Source organism: Cebidichthys violaceus, unplaced genomic scaffold (assembly GCF_023349555.1).
Source record: "Cebidichthys violaceus isolate CVI_PGR_0920_01 unplaced genomic scaffold, fCebVio1.0.p SCAF_656, whole genome shotgun sequence".
In the NCBI taxonomy this organism is placed as follows: domain Eukaryota; kingdom Metazoa; phylum Chordata; class Actinopteri; order Perciformes; family Stichaeidae; genus Cebidichthys; species Cebidichthys violaceus.
In genome coordinates this window covers 5,001-12,500 of record NW_027176879.1, presented here as the reverse complement: position 1 = coordinate 12,500, position 7,500 = coordinate 5,001, and positions in this window count along the sequence as shown.

Here is a 7,500-nt window from a genome sequence, read left to right as displayed (position 1 = left end):
CGGGTGTGGATGAGTGGATGAGGCTGGTGCTGTGGGAGTGCTTTTCTCACACTTTCTCCCACTATTTCGGTCTGCTTTAAGCAGAGGTGATGCTGGGTGACCAGGGGGGTGCTGCGGAGGTCCTGTGGCCGGGAAAGGTGCCTGATTTCCGGGTGTGGATGAGTGGATGAGGCTGGTGCTGTGGGAGTGCTTTTCACACACTTTCTCCCACTATTTCGGGTTGCTTTAAGCAGAGGTGATGCTGGGTGACCAGGGAGATGCTGCGGAGGTCCTGTGGCCGGGAAAGGTGCCTGATTTCCGGGTGTGGATGAGTGGATGAGGCTGGTGCTGTGGGAGTGCTTTTCACACACTTTCTCCCACTATTTCGGTCTGCTTTAAGCAGAGGTGATGGAGGGTGACCAGGGGGATGCTGCGGAGGTCCTGTGGCCGGGATAGGTGCCTGATTTCCGGGTGTGGATGAGTGGATGAGGCTGGTGCTGTGTGAGTGCTTTTCACACACTTTCTCCCACTATTTCGGGTTGCTTTAAGCAGAGGTGATGCTGGGTGACCAGGGAGATGCTGCGGAGGTCCTGTGGCCGGGATAGGTGCCTTATTTCCGGGTGTGGATGAGATGAGAGTGGGGGTGCTTTCCACACCCGAATTTATCCTTTCTCCCCTTCTGTTTTTCGGACCCTTTTGTGTCAGTGTTGCTGGGTGCCAGGGGGATGCTGTGGAGGTGTTTTATCCGGAAAAAGTGCTTTTTTCCGGGCGTGAGCGAGATGTGTGTCTGGGTGCTCTTCAGCCCGGACTTTGCCTTTCTCACCCTTCTTTTTTCAGGCCCTTTTGTGGCAGTGTTGCTGGGTGCCAGGGGGATGCTCTGGAGGAGGCCCACCCGGAAAAAGTGCTGTTTTCCGGGTGTGGGTGAGATGAGAGTGGGTGTGCTTTCCACGCCCGAATTTATCCTTTCTCACCCTCCGTTTTTCGGGCCCTTTTGTGTCAGTGTTGCTGGGTGCCAGGGGGATGCTCTGGATGTGAGTCACCCGGAAAAAGTGCCATTTTCCGGGCGTGAGCGAGATGTGTGTCTGGGTGCTTTTCAGCCCAAACTTACCCTTTTTCACCCTCTTTTTTTCGGGTCCTTTTGTGGGAGTGTTGCTGGGTGCCAGGGGGTTGCTCTGGAGGAGGCCCACCCGGAAAAAGTGCTGTTTTCCGGGTGTGAGTGAGATGAGAGTGGGGGTGCTTTCCACGCCCGAATTTACCCTTTCTCACCATCCGTTTTTCGGGCCCTTTTGTGGGAGTGTTGGGGGGAGCCCAGGGGATGCTCTGGAGGTGAGTCACCCGGAAAAAGTGCTGTTTTCCGGGCGTGAGCGAGATGTGTGTCTGGGTGCTTTTCAGCCCAAACTTACCCTTTCCCACCCTCTTTTTTTCGGGTCATTTTGTGGGAGTGTTGGGGGGAGCCCAAGGGATGCTCTGGAAGAGGCCCACCCGGAAAAAGTGCTGTTTTCCGGGTGTGGGTGAGATGAGAGTGGGGGTGCTTTCCACGCCCGAATTTACCCTTTCTCACCATCCGTTTTTCGGGCCCTCTTGTGGCAGTGTTGGCAGGGGCCTAGGGGATGCGGTGGAGGTCAAAGATCCGGGAAATGTGCCCCCTTTCCCTGGTAAATGACGTCCAGGGCGCTGTCCGTGGTGCTGTCCATGGTGCTGATGTTGCTACGTGAGCTAATGCCCGGAAAAAGCGCCCTAAACTGGGATGATGAGAGAGAGAGAGAGAGAGAGAGAGAGAGAGAGAGAGAGAGAGAGAGAGAGAGAGAGAGAGAGAGAGAGAGAGAGAGGCATGGAGCAGCAGTCGGAGGCATCCCAGGGAGAGAGGCATGCTCTGGGGCACGAAAATCCCGGAAAAAGGAAGAAAAAGGGAAAAAAAAACCCAGCCGCGTATGTGACGTGACTCTAGGCAACACGAAGCGCTGAAGGCTTCAGCGCTTCGTTGAGTCGCAAGAGTTCCAGGGGCGTAAAAGTCAGAAAAACGCCAAAGTGTCTCTAGGCAACACGAAGCGCTGAAGGCTTCAGCGCTTCGCTGACTCGCAAGAGTTCCAGGGGCGTAAAACCCAGCAAAACGCCAAAGTGTTTCTAGGCAACACGAAGCGCTGAAGGCTTCAGCGCTTCGCTGACTTGCAAGAATTCCAGGGGCGCGAACCTCCAAAAAACGACAGAGTGTCTCTAGGCAAAAACCAATAAGCGCTGAAGCCTTCAGCGCTTATTGGTTTTTGCCTATCCCGATGTGACCACTTTTGGTAGGGGGTAACCAAGCCACCTTGCGCACATTTTGTGAAACCGGTTTTTCAAAAATCTGTCTATCATGAAAAGACAGCGACAGCTTTACTACAAGAAGGCCGGAAAAGTGAAGGCACCACGGAGATAATTTCGGCCCGACTCCCGGTTACCAGGGCGGCAAAGACAGGCGACAACGCGGAAGTACTTTATCCGATTTAAAGCCATTATGCTCGGCCTATGTGATCCGATTTTTTGACGGACAACAGCGGTGTGTTGCGGACGTCTCTTCCCCGCGAATGGAGCGTTCTGGCTGGGCCTGGGAGATCCGAGTTTTGACGGACAACAGCGGAGTGTTGCGGGGAAGCGCTGCCTTAGAAAATGACTTTCAAACGGATTAACTGATTATGTTAACGGCCTCTTTACGCGCGTCCTCCAGGCAGTTACAACGACTGTTTCTGGAGGAGGCTTTGCCTCGGATTGTGAATTTAAAACGGATTGACAGATGACGTTAACGGCCTCTTTACGCACGTCCTCCAGACAGTTATAGCGACTGTTTCTGGAGGAGGCTTTGCCTCGGATTGTGAATTTAAAACGGATTGACAGATGACGTTAACGGCCTCTTTACGCACGTCCTCCAGACAGTTATAGCGACTGTTTCTGGAGGAGGCTTTGCCTCGGATTGTGAATTTAAAACGGATTGACAGATGACGTTAACGGCCTCTTTACGCGCGTCCTCCAGACTGTCACAGCGGCTGTTTGTGGAGGATTTTTGACCCAGCATTATGTCAATAAAACGGATTAAATTATGATGTGTACGGCCTCTTTACGCACGTCCTCCAGACAGTTACAGCGACTGTTTCTGGAGAATGCTTTCCCTCAGATTGTGAATTTAAAACGGATTGACAGATGACGTTAACAGCCTCTTTACGCACGTCCTCCAGACAGTTATAGCGGCTGTTTGCGGAGGATTTTTGACCCAGCATTATGTCAATACAACGGATTAAATTATGATGTGTACGGCCTCTTTACGCACGTCCTCCAGACTGTCACAGCGACTGTTTCTGGAGAATGCTTTTCCTCAGATTGTGAATTTAAAACGGATTGACAGATGACGTTAACAGCCTCTTTACGCACGTCCTCCAGACAGTTATAGCGGCTGTTTGCGGAGGATTTTTGACCCAGCATTATGTCAATACAACGGATTAAATTATGATGTGTACGGCCTCTTTACGCACGTCCTCCAGACTGTCACAGCGACTGTTTCTGGAGGATGCTTTCCCTCAGATTGTGAGCTCAAAACGGATTGACAGATGACAATAACAGCCTCTTTACGCACGTCCTCCAGACAGTTATAGCGGCTGTTTGTGGAGGAGGCTTTGCCTCGGATTGTGAATTTCAAACGGATTGACAGATGACGTTAACGGCCTCTTTACGCACGTCCTCCAGACAGTTATAGCGGCTGTTGCTGGAGGATGTTTCGCCTCACATTGTGAGCTTTAAACGGACTCTCTCGCCACATTAACGGCCTCTTTACGCACGTCCTCCAGACAGTTATAGCGACTGTTTCTGGAGGAGGCTTTGCCTCGGATTGTGAATTTCAAACGGATTGACAGATGACGTTAACGGCCTCTTTACGCACGTCCTCCAGACAGTTATAGCGGCTGTTGCTGGAGGATGTTTCGCCTCACATTGTGAGCTTTAAACGGACTGTCTCGCCACATTAACGGCCTCTTTACGCACGTCCTCCAGACAGTTATAGCGACTGTTTCTGGAGGAGGCTTTGCCTCGGATTGTGAATTTAAAACGGATTGACAGATGACGTTAACGGCCTCTTTACGCACGTCCTCCAGACAGTTATAGCGGCTGTTGCTGGAGGATGTTTCGCCTCACATTGTGAGCTTTAAACGGACTCTCTCGCCACATTAACGGCCTCTTTACGCACGTCCTCCAGACAGTTATAGCGACTGTTTCTGGAGGAGGCTTTGCCTCGGATTGTGAATTTCAAACGGATTGACAGATGACGTTAACGGCCTCTTTACGCACGTCCTCCAGACAGTTATAGCGGCTGTTGCTGGAGGATGTTTCGCCTCACATTGTGAGCTTTAAACGGACTCTCTCGCCACATTAACGGCCTCTTTACGCACGTCCTCCAGACAGTTATAGCGACTGTTTCTGGAGGAGGCTTTGCCTCGGATTGTGAATTTAAAACGGATTGACAGATGACGTTAACGGCCTCTTTACGCGCGTCCTCCAGACAGTTATAGCGGCTGTTTGCGGAGGATTTTTGACCCAGCATTATGTCAATACAACGGATTAAATTATGATGTGTACGGCCTCTTTACGCACGTCCTCCAGACTGTCACAGCGACTGTTTCTGGAGGATGCTTTCCCTCAGATTGTGAGCTCAAAACGGATTGACAGATGACGTTAAAGGCCTCTTTACGCACGTCCTCCAGACAGTTATAGCGACTGTTTCTGGAGGAGGCTTTGCCTCGGATTGTGAATTTAAAACGGATTGACAGATGACGTTAACGGCCTCTTTACGCACGTCCTCCAGACAGTTATAGCGACTGTTTCTGGAGGATGCTTTCCATCATATTGTGACCTTAAAACGGATTGACAGATGACAATAACAGCCTCTTTACGCGCGTCCTCCAGACTGTCACAGCGACTGTTTCTGGAGGATGCTTTCCCTCAGATTGTGAGCTCAAAACGGATTGACAGATGACAATAACAGCCTCTTTACGCGCGTCCTCCAGACTGTCACAGCGACTGTTTCTGGAGGATGCTTTCCCTCAGATTGTGAGCTCAAAACGGATTGACAGATGATAATAACAGCCTCTTTACGCGCGTCCTCCAGACTGTCACAGCGACTGTTTCTGGAGGATGCTTTCCCTCAGATTGTGAGCTCAAAACGGATTGACAGATGACAATAACAGCCTCTTTACGCGCGTCCTCCAGACTGTCACAGCGACTGTTTCTGGAGGGTGCTTTCCCTCAGATTGTGATCTTAAAACGGATTGACAGATGACAATAACAGCCTCTTTACGCACGTCCTCCAGACAGTCACAGCAGCTGTTTGCGGAGGATTTTTGACCCAGCATTATGTCAATAAAACGGATTAAATTATGATGTGTACGGCCTCTTTACGCACGTCCTCCAGACAGTTACAGCGGCTGTTTGCGGAGGATTTTTGACCCAGCATTATGTCAATAAAACGGATTAAATTATGATGTGTACGGCCTCTTTACGCACGTCCTCCAGACAGTTACAGCGGCTGTTTGCGGAGGATTTTTGACCCAGCATTATGTCAATAAAACGGATTAAATTATGATGTGTACGGCCTCTTTACGCACGTCCTCCAGACAGTTATAGCGGCTGTTTGCGGAGGATTTTTGACTCAGCATTATGTCAATAAAACGGATTAAATTATGATGTGTACGGCCTCTTTACGCACGTCCTCCAGACAGTTATAGCGGCTGTTTGTGGAGGATTTTGGACCCAGCATTATGTCAATAAAACGGATTAAATTATGATGTGTACGGCCTCTTTACGCACGTCCTCCAGACAGTTACAGCGGCTGTTTGCGGAGGATTTTTGACCCAGCATTATGTCAATAAAACGGATTAAATTATGATGTGTACGGCCTCTTTACGCACGTCCTCCAGACAGTTATAGCGGCTGTTTGCGGAGGATTTTTGACTCAGCATTATGTCAATAAAACGGATTAAATTATGATGTGTACGGCCTCTTTACGCACGTCCTCCAGACAGTTATAGCGGCTGTTTGCGGAGGATTTTTGACCCAGCATTATGTCAATAAAACGGATTAAATTATGATGTGTACGGCCTCTTTACGCACGTCCTCCAGACAGTTACAGCGGCTGTTTGCGGAGGATTTTTGACCCAGCATTATGTCAATAAAACGGATTAAATTATGATGTGTACGGCCTCTTTACGCACGTCCTCCAGACAGTTATAGCGGCTGTTTGCGGAGGATTTTTGACCCAGCATTATGTCAATAAAACGGATTAAATTATGATGTGTACGGCCTCTTTACGCACGTCCTCCAGACAGTTATAGCGGCTGTTTGTGGAGGATTTTTGACCCAGCATTATGTCAATAAAACGGATTAAATTATGATGTGTACGGCCTCTTTACGCACGTCCTCCAGACAGTTACAGCGGCTGCTTCTGGAGGATGTTTCACCCAAGATTGTGAGCTTAAAACGGATTAAATGATGATTTTAAGCATAATGTGATAAAGGAAGAAAAAAAAAAAAAAAACGACAAAGTTTTTCTAGGCAACACTAAGCGCTGAAGGCTTCAGCGCTTCGTTGACGTGCAAGAATTCCAGGGGCGTAAAACCCAGAAAAACGCCAAAGTTTTTCTAGGCAACACTAAGCGCTGAAGGCTTCAGCGCTTCGTTGACGTGCAAGAATTCCAGGGGCGTAAAACCCAGAAAAACGCCAAAGTTTTTCTAGGCAACACTAAGCGCTGAAGGGTTCAGCGCTTCGTTGACGTGCAAGTATTCCAGGGGCGCAAAACCCAGAAAAACGACAAAGTTTTTCTAGGCAACACTAAGCGCTGAAGGGTTCAGCGCTTCGTTGACGTGCAAGTATTCCAGGGGCGCAAAACCCAGAAAAACGACAGAGTGTCTCTAGGCGAATTCTGTGAAGCGCTGAAACCTTCAGCGCTTATTGGTTTTTGCCTATCCCGTTGTGACCCATTTTGGTAGAGGGTAACCAAGCCACCTTGCGCACGATTTCGGAAACTCAGTTTTCAAAAAAGTGTCTATCGTCAAAACTCAAGGACACTTTTGGGAAAAGATGTCCGACGGTGTCCAGAGCTCACTGGACACGCCAGGCAGCACATTCCGGTCTGTGCCTGGTTCTTTATTTCACTTTTGCCCAAAAAAAATGACAGAGTACTTTTGTATGGAAAAACAAATAGGTTTATTTTCATTCTTTTGAAATGGATTGACAGATGATGGCGAAAAATGACAGAGTACTTTTGTATGGAAAAACAAATAGGTTTATTTTCAGTATTTTGAAATGGATTGACGGATGCATCTGACCGAATGGCAAACGTGACCCGCCCTCGGAGGGCCCCCGTCGGCCGGCCTCGTGCCGGTGTCTTGTCGGGCGGTTCCTCCGGCCAGCGGGTTCGCCTCTAGGCCGGGAGGGCCCACACGTCGGGGGTCTCCGGACCTGCCCCGACGTTCCTCCTGGTCGCCCGATTGTAGCGAGACCGAG